The following is a 26,879-nucleotide window of genomic DNA, read 5'->3' as shown; positions in this document are numbered from 1 at the left end:
GGATTTAGCCATAAGATTAAAGTTAAACCTAACTCTGTCCCTGTGAAACAGAAGTTAAGAGGAGTGCCTATTAGTATTAGGGACGAACTTAGAGATATGCTGGACACCATGGTGAAAGATGGTATAATTGAGGAAGTGGAATCGTCCGAATGGGTTTCCCCCATTGTTTTAGCCATTAAACCTGATAAAAGTATTAGGCTATGTGTTGATTTAAGGGCACTCAACAAGAGCTTAGTTACAGACTGCCATCCACTTCCTAATATCAACGAAATGCTTTGCATGTTAGATGGTGCTAGCGTATTTTCAACATTAGACCTGAGATCTGCGTATCACCAGATCGAGCTCACTGAGGACTCCAAACAGTTTACTGCGTTCATTACCCCTCATGGGTTATTTCAATTCAAAAGAATGCCATTCGGTCTAGCTTCAGCAGCTTCAGTGTTTCAGAGAGCGATGTATCATATTTTTAAAGACCTGTCATTCGTTAAATGTTTTCAGGATGATATCCTTGTGTTTTCAAAGAATAACGATGAACATCATATTCATCTTAAAGCGGTCTGTTCCAAGTTAGAACAATTTGGCTTGACCATTAAAGCCAGTAAGTGTAAGTTTTTCTGCAAATCTGTTGAGTATTTGGGACATACTCTCTCTGGGGAGGGGGTGGTACCGAAGAAGAATCTTGTTGACGCCATTATGAAGGCACCAGCCCCGGATAGCAAAGAGAAGTTACTTTCCTTTGCGGGGTTGTGCGAATATTACAGTAAATTCATTCAAAATTTCGCCAACAAGATGGAACCTTTAAGAGAGTTGACCAGAAGTTCTGCCAAGTTTGTCTGGACTGACAAGCAAGATATTGCTTTCAAGCAGATTAAGAGTGAGATTGTTAATGCCCCTACTCTTAAATCTTTCTGTATTAGTAAGAAATGTGTTATCACTGTTGATGCTAGTTTGTACGGCATTGGTGCTGTGTTGAGTCAAACTGCGGGTAAGGATGAATGGTGTGTAGCCTTTGCTTCCAGAACCCTGTCCTCCACTGAAAGGAGATACTCTGTTATTGAAAAGGAGCTACTAGCATGTATTTGGGCTGTAGAACATTTTAGAAACTATGTCTGGGGAAACAGGTTTGTTTTGAGAACGGACCACAAACCGTTAGTAGGAATCCTATCCCCTGGTGGTGGTTGGAACTCGACAGCAAGGATTGCTCGTTTGTCTTCACGTCTTCAGGAATATGACTTCGAGATCATGTATGTTCCTTGGAAAAGCAATGTGACTGCAGATTTTTTGTCCAGGTTACCATGCAGTGTTGATAAGGTTTCTACCATTGACCAGGATGTTGATGTAGTTGCTTCCATTGATGATTGTATATCTCAGGAGTTCTCTACTTTATCCGAGGAGGAATGGTTTAAAGAAATGGCAAAGGATTCTGTTTGTCAACAAATCTTAGACTTTGTGAAAGGTGGATGGCCTAATAATTAATCCATTCCTTCTGACTTGGCTTCCTTTTCCCAAGTTGCTTCAGAAATTGAAGAATTTGGTGGCTTTCTGTTCAAGACTGGCAAGTTAATTCCCCCTGCTTCTTTACAAGAGAAGATTTTGTTGTTAGCTCACCAAGGCCACATTGGTATGTCATCCATGAAACGCCTGGTTAGAGAAAACTTTTGGTGGCCTGGCATTGACAAAATGGTTGATAGGATGGTTAGGGAATGTTCTCAGTGTATTAGCAGCGACAAAATGCTTCATTTGTCTTCGGCTCCTCTCAAACCTGTGGCTTGGCCCAAATTTCCTTGGCAAAAGGTGGCTTTTGACATCTCAGGCCCTTTCAAACAGTTGCCTTCCAATGCCCGCTTTGCCCTCGTTTTGGTTGATTACCATTCGAAATGGCCTGAAGTTAAGTTTGTAAATAGTGTTTCTTCTCAGGTTGTTTTATTTTTTTTGAAAGAGACCTTTGCCAGGGAAGGTTTTCCAGAGACCTTTGTCACTGATAACGGTACACAACTAATCTCCTCTGAGGTTAAACAGTTTCTTGACTGCTGTGGAATTAAACATCATACTGTCTCTTTGTACGAGCCTAGGGAGAATGGTCAGGTGGAACGTTTTAATCGTGTCCTCAAGGATTGTATTTCTGGGATTGGTTCTTCTGACGATTCTTGGTTGGATGTTGTCAGGAAAAGACTTTGGGTCTACCGTATCACGCCTCATTCTGTCACCGGTGTGAGCCCTTTCAAACTCTTGAAGGGTAGGGAACCATCGTCTGTCATTTGCCCTTGGTGGGTCAAAAAGCTTAACAGGAATGACCCTAAGGTTGATATTGAAAGTGTTGCCAAACGTGTTGAAGGTAAACAACAGTGTATGAAAGTGGCATTTGATTCTAAAATGAATGTTAAACTTCATGATTTTGTTGTTGGTGAGTGGGTGAGAGTAAAGAAACCTGGTTTTTTGGTTAAAGGCTTCTCCAAGTTCTTTCCTCCTATTAAAGTGGTCAAGGTATTTAAAAACTGTGTTGCCACACAAGATGGGAGGGTTTGGAATGTTCGTAGGGTTGCTAGATGTCCTGTTTCTTCTAACTCTTTTCCATCACCATCACGTGCGCAGATCAATATGCCTCCTCCTGCACATGTCAATGTTTCTCCTCATGTGCAAGTTAATGTACCACTCCAGAGTTTTACTCGTAATGATTTGTCTGTTGCTTCTAGGGTTAAATCTGATATTAGACCCAAGAAAACTCCTAGCAGGTATCTGTGTTGATTTTTTCTTTATTGGGGTAAGATGTGTTGCATTCTTGCTTTTCCACTGCTTGTTTATTTTACTGTGATTACCTCATTGTGCTGGAGCCTGGAATGTGTGATGCGTGCCTGCATCTTACATCCTTGGTTCCAGATTCTGTCCCAACTGTGATATTACCTTGTACCTGTTACCTAATGGATGTGCTGTGCTTCCCTCTACTTAACTTGGAATAAATTACCATTTTTATACAAAGAAGCTTCTTACTTTTTTACAGTGACTTGCGCTCCTCTCACCAGTTTTTGTATCCAAAATTTCCATTGCAAACTACAAATTTTGACTAAAAAAATAATAATTTTCCTCATGTTTCTGTGATGGAAAGCTCTGGAATCTTAGGGGAGCCATCAACTTTCTTCCATCCAGCATTCCTCCAAGTCTCCAGATAAAACTGCCACTTTTTTTTGCCTAGGCCGTAGCTGTGTATTTTGTGCAGTAGCTCAACCGGCACCAAGGAGAAACCTAAGGAAAATTGCCCATTTTATAAAATTAGGCACCTGTGGAAATCCAGGGTGTGGCTCACACTAGGATTTTTTTTACGCATAATCCCTTCTAAACCTCAACACCCTGCTAAAAAAAACATATTTTCCTCACATTTCTGTGTTGGAAAGTTTTGGAATCTGCCTGAAGCCACAAACTTCTTTCAACCCAGCATTCCTCTAAGTCTCCCAATAAAAATTGTACCTCACTTGCTTTGGTAGGCTTAGTACCCACAATAGGAAATGGCCCATAATGCAACATGGACATCACATTTTTCCATTCAAGACTGACTTTTCTTTTGCAAAATGTGTAGTAGCTGTGTTTTTGGGCCCCAGCTCAGCCAGCACCTAGGAGAAACTTAGCAAACTTGTACATTTTTGAAAAGTAGACAATACATGCGCATGACTTGCTTGGCTCTCAATAGATAATTTTACCCAGAAGCCCTTGCAAACATTAAATTTTGGTTAAATAAAATACACATATTCATCAAATTTCTGTGACAGAAAGTTCTGGAATCAACGGGGAGCCACATATTTACCACTACCCTGAGTTTCCATTTATCCACAATAAAAACAGTACCCCACTTAGTGTGAGTGGGACACGAGACCACTGCACAAAAGTGCTACATTAACAGATAAGCAATCAGGGTAGCTGCGGTATTTGGAGCTGTGCTGTGGTGCTACCAGTGCAAACCTATGAACCACAGACATTTTGGGGTGGTGTGCTTTTTCCTGGTTCCCCTGAGGTTTTCTTTATTACAATTCCCTGCAAATTTCAAACTTTTCCTGAAATCATGCATTTTCCTTTTCTGTGATAGAAACTTCTGAAATCCACAGGCATCCACAAAATTCCAATCTCCCACTGTTACAAATGCTTCACCCCTTTTTTCAAAAGATATATAAAGGCCTGGCCCCAGGGGATGGGGTCCCCAGGTTCAGAAATCAGCCTTGAGAAGGCGGCCATGCGCCCCACCTCCCTTTTAATGAAAGAAATTCATTTTTTAAAAGGGAGGCTGACCTGCGGGATGGGTTCCCCGGGGCCAAAAATGGCCACCACACCTTTAAACATAGTAAAATTAAGACCGGACCAAGGAATGGGGTCCCTCCCCCAGGGTCGTCACTGACAATGTCATGAATGATATAATATGTGAGTTCTTAAGCAGTGCATTGTGGGTATTTGTGTTATAGTTAGCTCAGCTAACTTTAACTGCTGAATTTCTCTGGTTTTGTTTTGTGCTACTAAAACCTAGATCTAACGATAACGGCTCAGTAACCTTTTAGTTTTTTTCAGTGAATTTCTAAGGTTTTTTAATTCCATTTCCTAACTTTACCATCGCTGTAACCTTTGTTTTTTTCAGTGTGTATGTATATAAATATATATGTGTGTATATATATCCCGGCACTTTATTATCCTCTAAATCTGAAGCAAGTTCACTTATTAGCAGCAATGAATCTAATGTGAGTGAGGTGAACCAGCAACAGCATGAGCCTTTAAATTACAGCCCTTCAGAGGAGTTGGGGTTTATTATAGAGGACCGCCGGCAAACACTCAGGCCGAGATTACCCCAAGCTCAAAATGCCGCAGGAGAAACCAACAACGCAAAGAGAGGCTCAAAGCGCGGTGGGTACAACAACAAAAAAATAAGCAAAGAGAAATCGGTTTGTGGAATGGACAGTACAGTGGCTGCTAACACTGTTATCAATATGACTAATCTAGAATTAAATGTCGCAGAATTACAATTGTTTTGTCCAAAAACGGGTTTCAAATACATTCAATCACTTGTTGATGTATTTAAATTTATCAGAAAGTTGAAACTAGTAAAATTCCATAAGCTTAAAAGTGCAAATACTAGAGCTTTGTCTATTGATGCAGATAATCATCCTAGCATGCATTTTCAAGTATCTGATGTTCCAATGTTAAGGACGGTAAATGAACTAGCTGATGTTAATGATACTTTACCTAATAACACCCAAGAAGAAATTCTAGGTATGGGTATTTCCACTACTAGAGCAGTCTCTACCCATTTCCGCCCTTCTTCTACTTTTATCCCGATAATGGCAAGAGATACCATAAATATTTTCGGGGATTGCATTATTGAAGATCTCAAGGCCCTTCATAAAACATGTTTGTCAAAGAATAAACATAGGCGATATACAGAACAGCAATATATGTGCCTCATGAAGAAAATCAGTAAAAATAATAATATTATCGTGAATAAAGCAGATAAAGGCGGGAACATAGTTCTTTGGCCACGATCAATGTATATGGAGGAAGCTATGAAGCAGCTGAATGATCTTGGTTGTTATAAGAGAGTAGCTTTTTCTGTTTTGATCGCGGTTAAGGAATAGATTTTCAAAGAATTGGCTCAGTGGAAACAGGAGAGTTTAATCAACAAAGAGGAGCATACTTTTTTAAGAACTGATTACCCTATCACTCCCACCCTGTATTTACTTCCCAAAGTTCACAAACAAGTCACTCCAGTACCTGGGCGTCCTATAATTTCTGCACAAGGCAGCCGATTAGAAGCTATGTCTAAATATGTGGACTTTTTTCTCCACGAACATGTAGAAATCTCCCTTCATTCATCAGGGATACTGGTCATTTCCTGGAAGAATTAAGTGAGGTTAATTGGGAGGATGAACATTGCTTTTTAGTAATGGACATCTGTTCCCTCTACACTAGTATTAATCACCAGGATGGCCTTAATGCCATCAGACATTTTTTGTCAGATAGGGATGTTTGATTCTATGAACACAATAAAATGCTGCTACGGATGACAGAACTTTACCTGACTAATAATTTTTTCTTTTTTAATAAGGAGTTGTGTCAGCAATTGAGGGGTGTGACGATGGGGGCGTGTTTCTCACCCAGCTATGCATGTTTACATGTAGGCTGGTGGGAGAAGCACGTCCTCACGCACACTCATGCTGATGACGTCTCCAGTCATGTTATTAAGTGGTGGAGATTTATTGGGGATGTTTGCGTTATTTGGAAAGGTTCACAGGAATCAGCTCTGAAATTCGTTGCTGAAATTAATGATAACACCTTGAACTTCCAATTCACGGCTCATGTTAGCAATCTGAGAGTAGAACTTTTAGATGTTTAGATCTATGTGGAAGAAAATACCATCCATACCAGATTACATAGAAAGGCTACTGCTGGCAATTCATGACAATGTCATGAATGATGTAATATGTGACATCATCAGCAGTGGATTGCGGGTGCGCGATATATAGTTAGTGCAACTAACTATTTATGCGAATTTCAATGGTTTTGTGTGAGTAAAATAAGGTTTTGTAAATGCTAATTCCTAACTATATATGGTCTATAACCTATGGTTTTTTCAGTGAATTTCCAAGGTTTTGTAAATGCTAATTCCTAACTATATATGGTCTATAACCTATGTTTTTTTCATTGAATTTCAATGGTTTTTTAATAGCAAATATCAAAAGCTGTAAAATGTATTCTTCTTTTAATCGAAAAATATATTTTATATGTTTTTAATATAATATTTTTATGTTTTTTTTATTTTTTATTATTTTTTCTGTTTTGCTACCGGTCCGCGTACCGGGTAGCTTCCCGTTAGCTCAATTTGGTGCCGCGACCCAGTCCACGAACCGGTAAACGTTCCATTAGCGCAACTGCCGCGTTAGAAAACAACATCGTGACCCGTCGCGTAAGCGCGACGTATCGCGTTGCCGCGGAAGTGTTCCAGAGCGCGGACCGAGGCGCGAAGCGCAGCACCCTGGAAGCGCTCCGGGTGCGTAGCGGGACGCGTAACAGGTCATGTGACTTGTTAATAAAACTTTTTATTGGTTCATTTCACTTTTGGTTTCTTAATGATGTAAGGCTAGGTCATGTGACCTAAAAATAACACTTTTCATTGGTTTAGAACCTTTGTTTCCCAAATGATGAAAGCCCCCACCTTTTTTCTCACTCTGACTTTCAACTTTGTGAGAGGAAGACCTATTTTGATTATTAAGAGATGGCTTCATTAGTAGCTGCAGCTGGTGGACCCCCACCACCACCACCACCTCCTAGGAAGGAAGGACCACCTGCCCAGTTCATTCCCAACCCTGAGGAAGAGGAGGAAGAAGAGGAAGAGGACGTACATAACAGAGTATTCTTGCCTGAACAGCCCCGGAAATCCCACCACAAGGACAATTTCATTTGGCAGTTTTTTACATTTCCTCAAGGCCAAAAAAAAGTCAATGCTCGTCATGTAACATGCCTGATCTGTAAAGAAGTTCTGTCCCGAGGCACAGATAAAAAGTATAGTTACGGGAACTATACTATGCATCGCCACATGCAAAGGTGACATCCAATAAATTACAGCGTGGCTGAGGTGCGTAACCTACGTGAAAACCCACCAACTCCTGTGGCCACCACCTCAACACAGGAAAGTCTTTCGGGACCAGAGACGAGGGAGACGGTCCCCACTATCCAGACCAATTTTGCACACATCAAGCTAGTGTGTATTTATCGTGGGGATTACTTTGTTACGGCGAGATGAGTGTAAACTTAATGAACAGAGCATTTGAAAATCACAAGTGCTCAAAACGCCCCAAAAAGTGAATTTTTTTGTTGTTGCTCCTGTTGAGCCGTTTCTAATGCCTGTTTTTCGTTGTTCCCTCTCAAAAAAAACAATTTTTTTTTAAATTGTTCAAAAAATACAAAAAAAAATAAAAAATGTTCAGAAAAAAAATAAAAAAAATATAAAACAACAAAAACAATAAAAAAAAGTTCTTTTCAGAACTTCCTCCCATTTATAAAAAATTGCTAAAATGTTTAGCACTCTTGCAATCTCTTTTTTTTTTTATTCGCTTCCTGGTTCGAGCCCCGGTACGCGAACCGGAAGCGAACCAAAAAAAAAAATAAAAAAAAAATAGTGAATATAAGGGAAGGAGACAGAGAGAATAACTTGTAAAAGAGTGAAGAGACAGTGACAGTTTGTGTTAGAGAGACGGACTGAGTGAAAAGGAGTGAGGAACTGTGACAGAGGGACTGACAAAAGGAGTGGAAGGAGTAAAGTAAGTAATTGAAAAGGAATGAGGGAAAAAGCAAAGGAAGGAAACTGAGGGTTAAGGAAATAAAGCAGGGGAAGTAATAGAAGTTGAATGTGATAGAGATGTAAGGGAAAAAGTACTAAATACTTACTTTATAGTTGTTGTTAACTCCATCACTTATAATTTTTTTAATTTCAATCTGTGAAAGAAAGGACAAAAATTTGAAAAATATTAAAACATGTATTTAAAAAATAGAAAAGACAAGGTATAAGGTTGAAAATCATACAATTTTACAAAGAAATAAGGTTAGAGATAAAGATTCAGAAAGGAAAATAAAGTAACGGTGAAAGACAGACAGAGTCAAAAAGAAATACAAATAGAGTAAATTACTAAGTGAATAAAAAGGAGGATAGATTCAGTGACAGAAAAGAAGGATAGAAGAGAAAAATAAACTAAAGATGTGTAAGATACTAAAAGAATGTGAGTAAGGTAAACTAAATAAGGAAAGGGTGAATAAGGGAAAGAGAGTGAAGGAGAGAGGGGACAGAGAAAGTGAAGGAAAGAGTGTCAGATACAGACTGAGTGAAGCAACAAAGAAAGATATATGACTGAAGGTGAGTTATACTAACTGATTACAACAAAAAAGGAGAACTCAAAATTATTTAATTTCAAAAACAAAAGGGAGAAAAGATGGAAAAGGGAAGCGAAGCAGAGGATCTAAAAGCTAGAAAATGGTGCATGAGAGAAAAGAAAAAGAGTTGGAATAAGGAAATAAAGGTTGAAAGATAAGTGGAGTTAGAGAACAAGGGTGAAAGAGAATAAAACAAAAGGCAATGTGAGTATGTAAAGAGAATTGATATAAGGTAGTAAAAGACAAGTGAGCATGAGACAAGATGAGTACAAATGTAAAATCACAATACAAAATATAGAATTAATTATACATGTTAAATGGTTTATTTTTGCTGTTCTTAGAATATCGATTTACAAAAGGGGGTGGTGATGAACAGAGTGTCTGAATTGAGCAGACCACTCTTACCCAGTCCAAAGATCAGGGCTTGATCCATCACCGTTATTTATCTCACTGCCCCATCCCAGCTCAGAATCTGGCTATATGCAAATCAGTCTGTCCCTGGCCCAGTGCATCATGGGAACAGGGCAGACTAAACTACCAAGCCAATTCTTTACCAGAAAGGAGACAAGCTACCGGGGACCGGTTTCTGGCATTTCAGCCTCTTCGGCCCGGCTTGCTTGAATCCTGATGGAGCAGTGAGAAAGGGACTCATGTCTGAGTATACCCTGCCACACCTATAGTGGCCAAAATCGATTTACAAAAGGGGGTGGTGATGAACAGAGTGTCTGAATTGAGCAGACCACTCTTACCCAGTCCAAAGATCAGGGCTTGATCCATCACCGTTATTTATCTCACTGCCCCATCCCAGCTCAGAATCTGGCTATATGCAAATCAGTCTGTCCCTGGCCCAGTGCATCATGGGAACAGGGCAGACTAAACTACCAAGCCAATTCTTTACCAGAAAGGAGACAAGCTACTGGGGACCGGTTTCTGGCATTTCAGCCTCACCACCCCTTGTTGTAAATATTTTTGTCCACCCTAAGCGTGGAAGGGTATACTCAGATGTGAGTCCCTTGCTCATTGCATCATCAGGATTCAAGCAAGCCGGGCCGAAGACGGCTGAAATGCCAGAAACCGGTCCCCGGTAGCTTGTTTCCTTCCCAGTGTAAGAATTGGCTTTTGTAGTTTGGTTTGCCCTGTTCCCATCATGCACTGGGACAGGAACAGACTAATTTGCATACAGCCAGGTTCTGAAACTGGGATGGTGCAGTGCGCTAAAAAACGGTGTTGGATCTAGCCCTGATCTCTTGACTGGGTGAGAGTATTCTGTTTAATTCAGAGACTCTGTCCCTCACCACCCCTTGTTGTAAATATTTTTGTCCACCCTAAGCGTGGAAGGGTATACTCAGATGTGAGTCCCTTGCTCATTGCATCATCAGGATTCAAGCAAGCCGGGCCGAAGACGGCTGAAATGCCAGAAACCGGTCCCCGGTAGCTTGTTTCCTTCCCAGTGTAAGAATTGGCTTTTGTAGTTTGGTTTGCCCTGTTCCCATCATGCACTGGGACAGGAACAGACTAATTTGCATACAGCCAGGTTCTGAAACTGGGATGGTGCAGTGCGCTAAAAAACGGTGTTGGATCTAGCCCTGATCTCTTGACTGGGTGAGAGTATTCTGTTTAATTCAGAGACTCTGTCCCTCACCACCCCTTGTTGTAAATATGTTCTTAGAATATATCAAATTTCACTAAAAACAGTGAGTTGAAGGTATTCATCATATAACAGCGGGGAAAAAAACCCATATAATATAACAAATCAGAAATCAGAACTCATCAAAAGTACACTTACTTTCCAAGACGTCGAATGATATGCGATGAACAGCTTATACTCTGTTGTGCTCTAAAAAATCCATGCCCGTCACTTTCTGAAAGAAAAGCTCTTTGTTTCTGAGTAATATGTTAGAAACAATATATGACTTTTTGCTCTCTACCACACTTCTCCTCAAGGCCAAATCGTGTAAGAGCCAATTTAATCTCTTCGAATTCCTCAAAGCAAATACCGTCATTTTCTTTTTCCCCGACTTTCAGAAAGAAAACGTCCAAAATCAGTTTCACAATCTTGTACTAATAATATCTCCCCTTCGGGTTTACTCATGTTTCACATTTCCTATAACATTGATACCACTTACTATGATGCACACTTACACTACCTCTATGACTTTTCCAATTTTTTCATTCTCTTGATCTCAGTTACTAAAAAAGCAATTTTAAACAACGGAGTAAATCATATCAACTCTTTGAATCATAATAGACCAGTTATGTATCTCTATGACTACTTTACATTTTTATTTATTATGATCACTCTAATTCACTCCTATCGGACACCATACAGGTAAGGCGGGGCACGCGTCAGGGCTGCCCGTTGTCGCCTCTGCTCTTCTCGTTGGCAATGGAGCCGCTGGCAGAGTTGCTGAGGGCGCAGGGTGCCGATTGGGGCATTCCATTGACAGACGGCACACACGCGGTCTCGCTGTACCCTGATGACCTGCTCCTCTACGTCAGGGACCTTACGCAGATACCGCCAAGGCTCACCAATGCCCTACGAGAATTTACAACCCACTCGGGACTGAGAGTCAACTGGGGGAAATCTGGGGTTTACCCCTTTCACCCAGATATGCAGGAGTGCGCAGTGCAGTTAGGGGACACAACGCTGGCCTGGTATGCAGGCACCTTTAAGTACCTAGGCATCCACATATACAGGTCTCCGGCGGATATACTGGATGGCAACCTGATCAGGGCCATATCCTCCCTGCGAGCCCAGATACATTTCTGGAGCACGCTCCCGCTGAATGTCCCGGCCAGAATCACCCTGAGGAAAATGATAGTCTTACCTAGACTCCTTTATTATTACTCGAACATACCGGTGTATGTCCCTGCCCGGATCTTTAAAGACCTGGAGACCCTCGTGCGAACACTCATATGGAATACAGGGAGACCCAGGGTGGCCCTAAAGAAACTGTATGCCCCGACGTCCTCAGGGGGACTTGCGGTCCCTAACCAAGAACTTTACTACCTCGCCGCGCAACTCCAGTGGGTGGTGGCCTGGCTTGCGGGAAGAAACCTGAACGACACAGCCTCGGCGGCCCCGGCCCTGACTCAAGCGGGGGCTCTCGCAATGTTCCACCCCCTTAACGGCGCAGCTCGCGGGACGCAACTACACCTCGCGGTGGCACTCCGATGCTATAAAAGAGCAATAAAACTAACTAAGGGGATTACGCCCTACACCCCAGCCCTTCCGCTGGAAGGAATGCCCAGGCCTGGGGGTGTGGTAACTGCAGCGCAACTGGACGAATGGGTGCAGGTGGGACTTGAGACAATGGCGGACCTGTACAACGACGGCGCCCTGGCCCTGTTTGAGAGTCTAGTAGAGAATCCGGGCTGCCTGCCGGACAGTTCTTGCTCCATGCATCTCTGGTCCGGGTCCTCACGAAACACTGGGGCGACATGTCTGAGGAACCTCAGACACACCTATTGATACAATACTTACACGTTATGGGGGCAGGGTCGCACGTAATACACTGGCTGACACAAGCGCTACGGTCCCACATTACAAGCTCACTACAGCCACTAAGAGACAGGTGGACAACTGACAGAGGGAGGGACTGGTCAGATAAGGAATGGGAGAGGATCCTGTAAGGCCCACAACACATTCCCCGCAACTCGAGATTCAAAATAATACAATTTTACATCATACACAGGGCGTATCTGTCCCCAGACAAGATCAACCGTTATTTCGGCCTGCATACCTCCAGCTGCCCACGATGCGCGCTGCTAAATGCAGATCTCCTACATATGCTGTGGACATGTCCCGAACTGCGGACGTACTGGCATGATGTCACTACACTGTTGACGAAAGGGACGGCACTGGAACTTCGTCATGACTGGGACGCCTGTGTGCTGGGCCTGATTAACAGAACAAAACACAACAAGGCCCACACCAGGTTCTGGGATCTGGGACTGATAACCGCCAAATGACTCATAACACGTCACTGGAAAGACATGGACCCGCCACAGACGAAAAGCTGGTGTGCCTCCCTCACCTACTGGGCGACTGCAGAGGGCACAGTGTTACGCAGGGAAGAAACCGCGGGACGGAGAGCCATACCGATAGCCCAGATTTAGGAGGGCATCCTACAAGCATTCACCAAGACCTGCCACGACAAAGGGGTGATGTAGGCTGGATAACCCGCCCCCCCCCCCATGGGGTGAAGGGACACAATTGGGTAGAATGATACATAGCAATAAGGAGAAACCAGAGCCGCACACATACAGCCATGAGCCACTGCCCCCGCAGACTCTCCTTCCCCCCTCTCCCCCCTGACCCCCTCTCCTTCCCCCCCTCCCCCCCCCCCAGTCGGAAGGGGCTACATACATGACCGACCCCAACGGAGCAACCCTGACCCAGGCCTTGGAGCCTACACACACCGCCCGAACCGTTGCCCCGCAAACACCTGACGCCTGCACCCTGCATTGCCACACTACCTGGACCTTGCACAGCAGGACACATACTGCAGCACCCCCTTCCCCCTCTCGAGTTAAGGTTCGTTACACCCCCAATTTCTTTCCTATTTCCTCCATTGGATCAGAGGTAATCTCAGCAGACTGTCGCCCCCCAGTTGACTACGCTGCATCTGCCTTTCTCAAACAAATTTTTTACTTTTTCTGCACACGACGAGCGAGCACAAGGTTGTAACTCACATAACGGCCCCTGCCGCAACCCTCTACCACACCACGACAACACTCTGAGTGTACTAGCCACCCACGGCACTCACATACGCCGCCCAGAGCCGGGCCTGGTCGGTAACACACACCATTGAGAAACAACACATTGCATCACTGGCCGGAGGGTTGTGGGCAACAGGGGGACAGCCGACCAGAAGCACGCCTGCCTTGAAGGGATGGGCCAGATACTCTGGTGGGATGAACACCGCGAAATTTGTTGTAATGCAATGATAGAGTGTCATTCATAGTGAACGTTGAGACTGTCCCCATTACAGCTGATTGCGTTATTCGCCAATGAGTGCATTTATTGGGTTTTCAGCCGTCATCAACATTCGCACAGATAATGTACGAGCTGCTTAATTCACTGTTTCCCTTTCAAATTATGCATACAAGAAATGTAACTGTATGTCAAGTGTTTCAATAAAACAGATTTAAAAAAAAAAATTATGATCACTCTAATTCACAAAGCAATTTAAAACAGCAGACTAAAATTTATCAACTACTCCAATCTTCGTAGGCCACTTTCCTTCCCTAAAATTTTGGTTTTAAAAACACTAGGTAAGAATATTTTAAGTCAAACGGTAAACGTTTTTTGAAAGTTAAAATAGAATCATTGCAGAATGACCAGCCGTTTCCAGATTTTAAATAAGCTGTGTAATGTCCTGAAGTTGTTGAAGGACCGTCATGATATATAATTGCTGCAGTTACAAAAGTCCTTCCTGATATTGACAACTGCGAAGCCACAAAATTTTTAATTAAAGTTCTCAATTTAGTTCCATCAGACCTACATCGTTGGAACATTAAAATGACATACTGGCCATAACTTCGTATAAATAATGTGGACAGCATTGCAGACTTACATTGGCTACACTCCATATTTTGATCGGCTGCTTTTACTAGCTTATTAAAGGATACTGATTTACTGCCAGGTAAAGTTAAATATATAAATCTTTCTGAGTCTACACTAGTAGTACTTGATAGCCTACAGTTCTCGCAGTCCTGCTGCCATTGATAAGAAAGGCCAAACAGATAATCTACATCTACACCTTCATCTTGCAAAACATCAAGCATATACATTAAAAACTCCTGACAATCCTGCTGAATATTTTGAGAGAATTGCGTTTGACCTGAACATTTGTCTAAGAGATTTCGAATTTCAGATACACTTTCTATTTTTGTTCTATCAGTGCTACATTTCTCTAACACAGAATTTAACAAACAGCAAAATCTTTGATCCGAATTGAACACAATTTGTTCTTTTAAAGTTTCTAGAGAAAAGACAACATTAACCACTACATTAGCCTAGCAGTTGACACCAGAACTATTTTCAAATTGAAAACCAACAACATCTTGAACAGCATCCATTTTCTTTCTGCTTACAATTTCGGGTTCATCGACTTTTCGTGTTTTTGCTACAACCTCCCTACTATTGGTCACATTTCTTCGTTTCCGGCCTATCACACGTTTTTCAAACAAAGGATATTGAGGCAAATGTGGCGCATACTCTCTTCTTAACCTATTGTATTCCTTAACACAATCTAGATCTGCACAAATATTTGTCTCATCACACTCAATCAAGTACAATCCAGATAAAGTTCTGACTCGCGATAATGCCACATAAGCCATACCCTCCTTGAACACAGAACTGCCAATATTCACCAAAGCACTGTCTACACTTAAACCTTGCGATTTATGGATTGTCACTGCATATGCCAAGCAAACAGGAAACTGCTTACGGCGAACATATAAGTCTTTAACAAGCAAAAACCTAGCAGAGCAACGACCAATTTGCTGTACATCCTCAATGCCATCAAATTTAATTTTTATAAATTCAATTCCATCTCTATTTCTGTATTTCTCAAAATCAACAACATTACCCATTGATCCATTTACCAGACCTCTTTCAACATTTAAATTCCTTCTCAAAATGATACGGCAATTTAAGCACACATTCAGAGTCTTTTCAAAACCCGCAGTTTTAGATATAGTCTTCTCTAATGAATCCAATTTAGATTTCAAATTTTCAGACAAAATAATTGTTGCTCACATATGCTCTATTCTGTCAATAGCTTCCAGTTTCACTATGTCTTGGTTTTCTAAATTCAACATTTTGTTGTTGAAGATGGAACATTCTTGCAGAGTTGGCATCATACATCTCCCAGATTTCTTCTCAGTAATTTTCTGAAAAATATTCTCTGGCAGAACATCTTTATCTGGATACAAATTTGACAATAATCGTGCATGTAAAGCTTCCTTCCCATGTCCGCTTACTTCTCCAATTCTAACATTTTGTAGAATATTCTTATAATCTTCATCCTTCGCATGTCGCATATTTTCACGTAGTTCAGCATAATTGAAGTTTAACCATATATTAACGTTGCCAATGCTCCCTAGGTACTTCCTGGTATCTTCATGCGTAAGTAGTTTAAACACTGGTTGTCCTTTCACTGGTGTCAGCTGCAGAAGATCACCGAAAACAATGATGTGTTTGCCACCAAATAACACATCATATTCTGTTTTAAGAACTTCTTGCATTCTCAAATGCACAAAGGCAAGCATGACATTGGAAACCATGCTTACTTCGTCAATGATAAGAAGTTTCATCTTCTTTAGGACTCTTGAAACTTCACAACAAGCATCTCCAGATAACTTGTGGTAATATAATTTGTTATCATGCTCCACTGGCAGCATCAGTAGACGATGCAAAGTAATACCTTTAATGTTATGTGCTGCCAGACCAGTTGGAGCGGTGACAACACAAGACAACGATGACTCAGTCTTTTTCTGCAAATAACATGAAATTGCTTTAATGAGGAAACTTTTTCCAGTTCCTGCTTCTCCACTCACGTACAGTCGGACAGGCTTCAACGACATACATGAGCACTGTTTCTTCTCATGACTTAATCCATGATCAATTTGGTTGGTAACTTTGTCATATATTTTCCTCTGCTCAATGTTGAGTTGTCTTTCCAAATCTTTTAAGTTAACCGCATCTTCCTGAGCATGTGCCATGGCTCTTTACACTTCAATCATGGCAGTGGCAGCTTCATTTTCGATAACTGGTCCTCCTAGTGGATCCTGACTCAATGAAATGGAACTCTGACTGTCCTGAGAACTGTCTCTAGCAATCTCGGCTGCAATTGTTGCTTCCTGCTCGATTTCTGCATTCAACATTTCTAGATATTTTTTAAAAACAGGACATTCTATGGACTCCTTGGCTGCATTGAAAGAATCTTCATAACAGAGGAAATCTCCAAGCAGTTCCTCTTCTGCACGCCAAGGCTTGAAAAGTTGCAAAAGAGCTAAATAGAAAAACTCTTTTCTTTCAGAATATTCGCAATTCAATTTTCGATGATTAACCAATTGGCATTTTCTTTGCTTGACCAGACATCCCTCACTTCCAATTACACATACACTCCTTTATCAATATCTTCTTTGATGTTCCTCTTGAATATGTAATTTTGTAGAACCTCATACAGACAAACATTCTCGAGATGACTGCTTCTATTTGGATAATATGTATCCAACATGTGGGTCTTCAAAATATCTGTACTGTTTGGCTCCTTCTCCGCCAAATACTCAATTTCCCATACAGGTTTCAGAACTCGATTACGTGTTGCAGCAAGACCAAGACTCACCCAAATTATACTCCTAGGTTTGGCATAGAGACTTGCTGAAGATAACCGATCAGAACATTCGTATGCTCTGATTTCCCGATGCGACAACATCTTTAGACTGAAACTGTACAACTTCTTACTGAGGCTCTTTTCATGTGAAATGTCATCCCACATATCCTTCAGTTCTGTCTTTTCTTTTTTTGTGATATAAGACGTCACATACCGAGCCACAGCCATACAGTTGTCAGCCACAAACTGTATATCCATGTTAGCATTCCACATGGACAAAATCACTGGGTTGTAGTCATTAATGTACTTGGACTCTTCGTTTCTTTTTAAATTGTATGTATTTGTGGGTGATTTCCTCGTCACATTATGTCGCAGCGAAGACATCAAATTGTTCACTCTTCCTTCAGATATCACTGATTGTGGAAACCCAAAACGACATTTTGTATAGAACTTGTTCTTGTTTCTGAATTTACGACGACAGTACTTTCCACAACGATGGTTTTGAAAGCGTAAAACTTGTTCTCTTAAACTTTTGTCTTCCTTTGTCTTTGGAACAGCACATGTAGAATACTGTTCTATGAAACTCATCGCTTGTTCATCCGGATCTGTTCCAAATTTGGGTGCATCTTTGATCCATAGCAGCATATGTATATGAGGAGCACCTCTTGCTTGATACTCCTTTCTCCAGAAGAAATCCAACACCTCTCCAAGAGGTGGATTTTTCTTGTTCGTAATGAAAGACATCATAGCTTCAAATCTATGATTGAAGTACCTGCATACATTGACTGGATCCAAAGAGCACAGTTCTCCGGGTGTCTTGAATTCGATATTTTCAATGTTTCCATTTGCCTCTCGTAGAAATTCAAGTAAGTCTTCCCAGCCATACTCGGCACAGCTGAGAGTGAGGAACCATGTGGGAGTTCCTAAGTTCCTCAGCATACATTTTAAGTCACCATGTTGACGGTACCAATACTCATTAGTACCACGCTGACATGCCATGAGATTAATCAGGTGAGAATCCAAAATACTGTCTTGCACATTGACTTTATCCATAAACTCCCTTGCCGAGATATTTTGCAGCTGTACACCACTTTTCAGGATGTGGTTCACTGCATAAGACAGTCCAGACAGATCACTTTCATACAGTAGATGAAACAAATAGGGAATGCATTGACGAAACCTAGGATCTTCTGCATACAATCGTAAAGTCCGGTATTCAGAAGCATGAATTTGATCAGGTCGCTCATCATATCTTCCTCCTCGACCTGTTGGAAATAACTGTGGGAAACACCGAGCTTCCAAACTTTCCTCCCAAACACTAATGGGACTCCCTTTGACTTGTTTCATTTGAAACAACTCAATAGCATTCCCCAAGACTTCTTTAGAATGCAAAGGATGAACACTATAATGTTCATATATTTCTTCATTTTTAGAGGCATCCACTTTCTCTATTTGTCCAGTACACAAATCGCTGTCCTCTTCTTAACTTAGTTTATCTTCTGCAACACATACATTCTTGTAGTACTCATTGTTTTTCATCAAATACAACGTTGCTTTTTTGACTTTCCTAACATCCACTAAATCTTGCCAGATTTTCTTACTCTTTGTCGGAACCCCATTAACTAGGATAACCAGAGGTTCCTCTTCCACTTTTTCTACACCAATTGTATCAATATTTTTCTTCAAATCCAGAGGCAAATAAACAACTCTTCCCTTTAATCCTCTCTGTAAATCTGAAGGAGGCAATTTCCCTGTTTTAGGCTCCATTCGAACAATAGCCTGAAAAGGATGAACACTTTGAATCAAAATAGATTCATAAATATTTAAATCCTTCAGTTCAGAAGGAATGTCAACCAATTCCAGATTATTATGAACCGCTCTAGCAGGCATCCGGTTTTGATTTAGTTTGTTAAAACAATAAGTACACACACATTGATCTGATCCCAAATCAAAACGATTTTCTACCATCAAGTATGTTGCAAAATCCTTTCATTCACTATTGTGTACCATTTCAGTTTTTGTATATAAATCCACTAACTTAGTTTGATTCTTATAATAAGTCCGTCAACAACACACACAAGTGAAATTAGGCCTCTCACTTGATTTCACCATAAACTTTGAAATTTCCTTGTGAAACTTATCTGTACTGAAAATCTGTACACTCTCTTCCACATTACCTTCTTCTACTGGGTCAATTTCAACATTGTTCTCTTTACTAGCAAAGTAACAAAACTCAATTTCTTCACAAATATTCTTCACATCTACTTCAGAACCATGCAAAAGAGCAGTGCTTAATTGTTTAAGCATAATTGCTGGACTCTTAGCATAATACAACATTCTAACTAATTTCCTCACTTTATTATGATGCACTGCTAGCATCCTGAAATGATGAAAAACACTCTGGCATACTCTCCTGGAAAGACAAGCCAGTGAATGACCATGCAAACCTGTCACTTCTTTCACTCTGCAAGGATCTAATTCTATCAACAACTTCATTTTCTGTTTTAAACTTTTCTTATTAAATGTCCGTACAAAATCACAAAGCAAATTGATGGAATCCTGTCGCACACTGCATATACTACTACACTTCCAGGTGTACACTGGTCCCTTAGGACGTCTTCCTAAAACTTCATTACCTAACACCTCTTCTGCCTCTGTTGACACAAGTTTTTCTTTTTCAACCGGACAACCGTCTTTCACCTCATAAGCTCGACCACTGGTGTCAACTGCATGCACCAAATCATTGTCCTGGAAATAACTCTCCTCATTAAAAAATGCCTCACAACTTGAACTATGCATCCATTCTCCTGAAAAAACTTCACAAAAATTACTACGATTAACTGTTCTCTTCCATCTACTATTTGATTTGAAATCATACATTGCCTTGTTTAGTTTCCTAATTCTTTTGATTATCAAAATAAATAACTTTCGTTTAATTTCAAAAGCCTGATCAATAATTTTCTCTACATTTTTCTTTCTCTTATAAAAAGCCACTTTCTGTTCACCTTTCTTAATATTTTTTAACAAATTGCCAATTATCCTGTTGCGGAACATTCATCTACGAATGTCTCTAAACAGATTCCTCCTTATACTACCATGCACAGAGTTATCTCCTACTCTAGCAGTAACATTTTTGAGAGGCTTTTCCTTCCCGTTTAAATTGGCTCTCTTCTTCTGGACTAAAACATGTTCTATAGTGATACTTTTTCGGCTGCAAATGTTTCTTAAAAAAGATTTTGTTGTCTTACCCAGAGTTTTTTTGATGACCTGACAACTTTTTTATTGTAGAGGACTGCTGCAATGCTTTATCAAGGTGGGGTATAAGTCACATTGCTTCTTTTCTTCTCCTTTGCCTTGAGGGCATGTTTGAATTTTTCAAAAAATCTTGAGTTGAATCTGTGGTAAATTTTTAAAAAAAATGTTATTAAATACTATTACCAAACAGTAAATCAATAACAGTAAGCAAACAATTAACACACCAGATCTCAATTCTACCTATGGTAATTTAGCAGCATAGCCAGTATGGGGCATATTTACAAAGCCTTTGAGCCATTTTAAGTCAAAAATACATTTTTAAAACACATCAACTAAGTAAATTATTCTCCCAGATTCATGGGGAAGTGACTTAAAATGCCCTAACACACATGAGGGCGTATTTACAAGGCATACTAGTCTCTATCTAAATTAAATGAATCTTTTCTCTCCTTAGCAAATGCTTTTTGAATTTCAAAACAGTCTCAGGCACACACCAATTTTTCTTTAGCAGAGCAAAGGGTATACACTCCAGAGGCTGCAACCAGATTATTCTCCCAGATTCATGGAGAAGTGACTTAAAATGCCCTAACACACATGAGGGCGGATTTACAAGGCTCTTGCACCACTTTTGCGTCACTTTTGGGGAAAATAACGTGAAAGTGTCTCAAAGTCCTTATAAATATGCCCCATGCTGACTATGAAACTCTAGCAGTACATATCAAGAAACCTAAGTGACTTCAAGAAACGTTTTTAAACACATCAACTAAGCAAATTATTCAACCCCATTCATGGGGAAGTGACTTAAAATGCCCTAACACACATGAGGGCGTATTTACAAGGCATACTAGTCTCTATCTAAATTAAATGAATCTTTTCTCTCCTTAGCAAATGCTTTTTGAATTTCAAAACAGTCTCAGACACACACCAATTTTTCTTTAGCAGAGCAAAGGGTATACACTCCAGAGGCTGCAACCAGATTATTCTCCCAGATTCATGGAGAAGTGACTTAAAATGCCCTAACACACATGAGGGCGGATTTACAAGGCCCTTGCACCACTTTTACGTCACTTTTAACATGGGGAAAATAACGTGAAAGTGGCTCAAATTCCTTATGAATATGCCCCATGCTGACTATGAAACTCTAGCAGTACATATCAAGAAATCTAAATGACTTCAAGAAACGTTTTTAAACACATCAACTAAGCAAATTATTCAACCCCATTCATGGGGAAGTGACTTAAAATGCCTTAACACACATGAGGGCGTATTTACAAGGCCCTTGAACCACTTTTGCATCACTTTTAACATGGGGAAAATAATGTGAAAGTGGCTCAAAGGCCTTGTAAATATGCCCCATGCTGGCTATGAAACTCTAGCAGTACATATCAAGAAACCTAAATGACTTCAAGTAACGTTTTTAAACACATCAAGTAAGCAAATTATTCTCTCTTATTCATGGGACAAGTGAAATATTTGTTTAAAGAAGCAGACACCATTTTTTCCTTCTCTTAAATTTAAAAAGCATTGCTTTTCCATAAAAACGATTTTCAAGTCATAATTTGAAAACACAGCACAACTCCTATGTACAAGCACACCCTGTCAGTACTAATACTTCACATTATCTCCAATTACAATTTCTCAAAGAAACAAAATCTTTTTGTAAAACATTTGACACAAAGCAACATTTTAAATACACAACTTTCTTCCTAATTTTCTCCCTAAAGCATACTAGTCTCTATCTAAATTAAATGAATCTTTTCTCACCTTAGCAAATGCTTTTTGAATTTCAAAACAGTCTCAGACACACACCAATTTTTCTTTAGCAGAGCAAAGGGTATGCACTCCAGAGGCTGCAACCAACAATGGCACAGAAATGCTGTAATTCATCACACATATCTCTCATGTCACCCAATCAAAACTCTTCCCTCACTTTTTTCAAATCAACAGCCTTCCCCCGTCTGCCCTTTCTGCCTTTTTAGGGTTCGACCTGGCGAGGGGCACGAAGTGCCCCTCCCAGTTTGAAAACTTTTGTTTTCAGTAGGGATGTTCAGACCGCCTCTGTTTCCAATTGGCTAGCTCCATAAATGGAGGCTACCCATTGGGAGACAGAGGCTGTCAATCGCGCTTTCTCTTGAAAACGCGATTCGGGGCGTTTCTGGTGCTTTTTTTAAGCCCCGCCCCTTTGTCCCGGGCCGTGCTGCGATTGGCTGCCGGCCCGGGACACCTCCGTGACGTCATACCTGGGCCGCGCTGTGATTGGCTGCCGGCCCGGGACACCCCCTCGTGACGTCATTCCCCGGGCCCCAGAAGTTTACTTGTCTTCATAAAGTGGATTGAATCCCTCGTATCGCGTTGCTATGATATTTTGTACTCCTTTCTTTTTTTAAATAAAAACAATGTTCCAAAAAACAGTAAAATGCGGAATAAAATGCTTGTTCCCTTCTCTCTGCCACCCTTTTCCGCTGATTCATCAGCCCGCACGAAGCTTACGGTTCTTTAATTTCTAACTCTCCTGTGTTTCTATTATTTCCTATGGGCATACACTCGCACGACATTCGTCGGCCACCATACCATCAGAACAAACTTGCTGTCAGACTCCACGCTGCCGACTCTGTTTGATGCACATATGACTCCACCTCCCGATCTCACCAACACGCTAGTAATAATAACACAGCGTGTTCGAGCGATAGGGCGAGGGAAAAAACAGGAAACAAAACAAGGAAGGGACGGAAAGGGACTGCAGGGAAGGGACAGCTGTATATAAAGAAAACAGTCACACAGGTTATTCAGATTCACCTTGAAACCCTATAATCAGTATAGTCTTACTAAATACGAGCAAAGTTTCACCTTATATAAAGAAGACTGCTCCTCCTCCTCCCTGTGTAGTTTTTCTAGTCTGAATGTTGATGCACTTCTCCCTAGTCCCCTGCCTTGTAGTGATAAGAATTTAAATCATAATCCAATACGTGACCCCACAACACCTCAGGGTATTCCGCACAATACTCTTCTCAGAAAGGTCTATTCACAACTATTTACAGTTCCAACAAAGATCCAGGAAGGACACGGCGAGACGTAGCCTCCAACTACTGTCTCCCGCTCTCTAGTCACACTCAGTGTATTTTACTAGTCCCACTCCAAACACGGTAAGGTGTAGGATCTCCCCCCACTACCTTCCGCTTTGGCACTTGCAGCGGTAACCACTAGTGATTATTTTCGTAACGGCAGTACGCTGATTTGAATAATCCGCTGTACTCCGTTCTCACCAAACAAAGGTTCAATGTCCTTCCCTCTCCACAAATAACAAACCAGGCTTCTTGATTAGTTTAGCCTGTATCCAGACAGCTTGAGCGCAAATTAATTCTCATCACACGCGTTAAACCTCACGCGTCATTCGGGGAGAATTACTCACGACTCTGGAGCTGCGTAACTCTTCAGCGCTTCCTCGTTGCCCCGGCTTCTCGCTCTCTAGCAACCTCGGCACTCCGGCGAGGGATATGAAAGTTCAGGCGGCGCTGACCTCGCGCTGCCGTGGGGAAATTGTCATGAAGCGCCGTCCTCGCGCTCGAAGGATGTTTAAAGTTGACAGTTCACCAGCGCTTAGCTAATCCTAGCTAACGCGCACAAAACGAGTCCAGAACCAAATTCTTCCTTTCAAGGAAGCCAAGCTCGCGCTCCTCACAGTCTCTCCCAACACTGTTGAAAGACAAAATCACGAACACCTTGCAGAGGGGCCGCCCTGCTTATATAAGGCCCCGCCTCCACACTAGAATTCTGGGATATGTAGTTCTCAATTTGGGTGGCGCAGCTTGACCATCCTGACAGAATGCCCCCCTTTCTAGCGCCTTCTAGGGCCAGGCTTATTCGGAAACCTCCTGTGGAACGAACGCACCGCAGCAGGAGCGTGCACATCCGAGCTCAGTTCCCAGGAATCATCCTCAGCACTATATCCCTTCCAAGACACCAGGTATTTCAGCCCTCTTCCACACCACTTGGCATCTTTGATACTCCTCACTTCATATTCCAAACCACCATCACATGCCACCGGAGGAGGGGCTACTCTGCGGGAAGTAAGGGCAGGTTTCAACAGTTGCACATGGAACACTGGGTGTATGCGCATGGACCCCGGCAACTTCAACTTATAGGTCACGGGGTTCACCTGTCGCACAATGGTGTACGGGCCTATGTATCTAGGATGGAACACGCTGCGCAATTTGAACCTGATGTTCTTTGTGGACAGCCATACCTTATCCCCCACCACATATTGGCGACTCTCTATCCTGTGACGGTCTTCCCACTTCTTGTACACCGCCTTCGCTTTATTCAAATGCACCTGCACCCCCTTATGAACCCTTCTCAGCATCCTTATCCTGTCTTCCACCGCTGGCTGATCACTAAGATCTGAGGGGATGTCAACCGGCAAGGTATTAGCATCAAAACCGTAATTGGCCTTGAAAGGAGACATTCCCGTTGAGCTATGCCAAGCATTATTATAGGCCAGCTCCGCCATCCATAGCAGGTCCACCCAAGACTCATGAGCTTCCTTGGAATAGCATCTTAGATATTTCTTTAACGTTTGATTCAAACGTTCAGTCTGCCCATCGGTCTGTGGGTGGAAACTGGTAGAGAGATTGGACTCTATTTTCAGGGCCTTACACCACATGCGCCAAAAACGTGCAATGAACTGTGGTCCTCTATCGGACACTATCACTCTAGGTATTCCGTGTAGCCTGACCACATGACTAGCTAGCAACTGGGCTGTTTGACTGGCATTAGGGAGGGTCTTACAAGGGATAAAGTGACCCATCTTGGTGAGGCTATCTATCACTACCAACACTGCTGATGAGCCCTTATCTATTGGTAACCCTGACACAAAATCCAGACTGATATGCTGCCATGGTAGACGGGGGGTAGGCATGGGCATCAGTTTTCCTACTCTTTTGGTCGTCGTACCCTTGGCTCTAGCACACACCTCACAACGGGCCACCCACTCCGTAACATCCTTGTTCAGGTTTGCCCACCAGAAGTGCCTTTTGACTGTATCGAGAGTTTTCCTTATACCAGGGTGTCCTAACAATTCCCCTTCATGACACCACCCTATGGCTCTCTGTTGCAATGGGATAGTGGGTAAATACAGCTTGCCCTGAAAGAACGGCAACCCATCTCTCAATTTGCAATCCAGTCTGTCATGGGCCCAAGACCCCCATCCCCCCGGATACTGATGTTTCCTCACCTCGTCCAGAAAGGATTCTGCCCTCACCACACACAACACCTTGCATGATGGAATGATTGCCTGCTTCTCGTCCACACATACCCCAGGCATTGTCTGTCTAGATAGGGCATCAGCCTTCCTATTCTCGGACCCTGGGCGGAAAGTGACCATGAAATTAAACTCAGCAAAAAATAGCGTCCATCTCATCTGTCTTGCTGTCAAATGTCTAGCCGATGACATAAACTGTAAATTTCTGTGGTCTGTGTACACCGTAATGGTGTGCAGGGCCCCCCATAGATAGTGCCTCCATTCCTGAAAAGCTCTCTTAATAGAAAGCAATTCCTTTTCAGCTATTGTATAATTGAGTTCAGCCGAACTCAATTTCTTTGACAGGAAGGCCACCGGGTGCAACTGACCTGTTTGACTGTCCCTCTGAGATAATACCGCCCCTATTGCTTCATCTGAAGCGTCCGCCTCGACCACAAAAGGATGTTCTAAGTTGGGATGTGACAGCACCGGGGCAGTAATAAAGGAAGTTTTCAGTGTTTGGAATGACTCCCCTGCAGCTGTTGTCCACTCGAAAGGAACTCCTTTCTTCAACAGGTTTGTAATGGGCACGGCCAGCAAGGAAAAATGTAAAATGAAGCGCCGATAATAATTAGCGAAGCCCAGGAAACTCTGGACTTCCTTCACATTTTTTGGTACCGGCCAATCTCTCACTGCTTCCACCTTACGCTCAGACATTTGCAACCCTGAGGGGCTGATCATCACCCCCAGAAACTCCACACTGTACACCCCAAACTCACATTTACTGAGTTTAACGAAGAGACAATGTTCTCTCAGTTTCCTCAGTACCTTACAGACATGTTCTACATGGTCACCCTCATCCATGGAGTACACCAATATATCGTCGATGTAAACCACAACGAACATGTCAATAAATTCCTTCAATACATCGTTGATCAGAAATTGAAAAGCCGCGGGGGCATTACACAGCCCAAAGGGCATGACCAGATATTCGTAAAGGCCATACCGCGTCTTGAAAGCCGTTTTCCACTCATCCCCCTCACGCACTCGGACCAAGTGGTAGGCTCCTCGCAGATCCAAGCGAGTATAGATCACTGCCTCCCTCACTTGGTCAATCAGTACCGTAATGAGGGGGAGAGGGTAACGGT

Source organism: Lissotriton vulgaris, chromosome 2_1 (assembly GCF_964263255.1).
Source record: "Lissotriton vulgaris chromosome 2_1, aLisVul1.2, whole genome shotgun sequence".
In the NCBI taxonomy this organism is placed as follows: Eukaryota; Metazoa; Chordata; class Amphibia; order Caudata; family Salamandridae; genus Lissotriton; species Lissotriton vulgaris.
Note: the sequence above shows the minus strand (reverse complement) of the source record.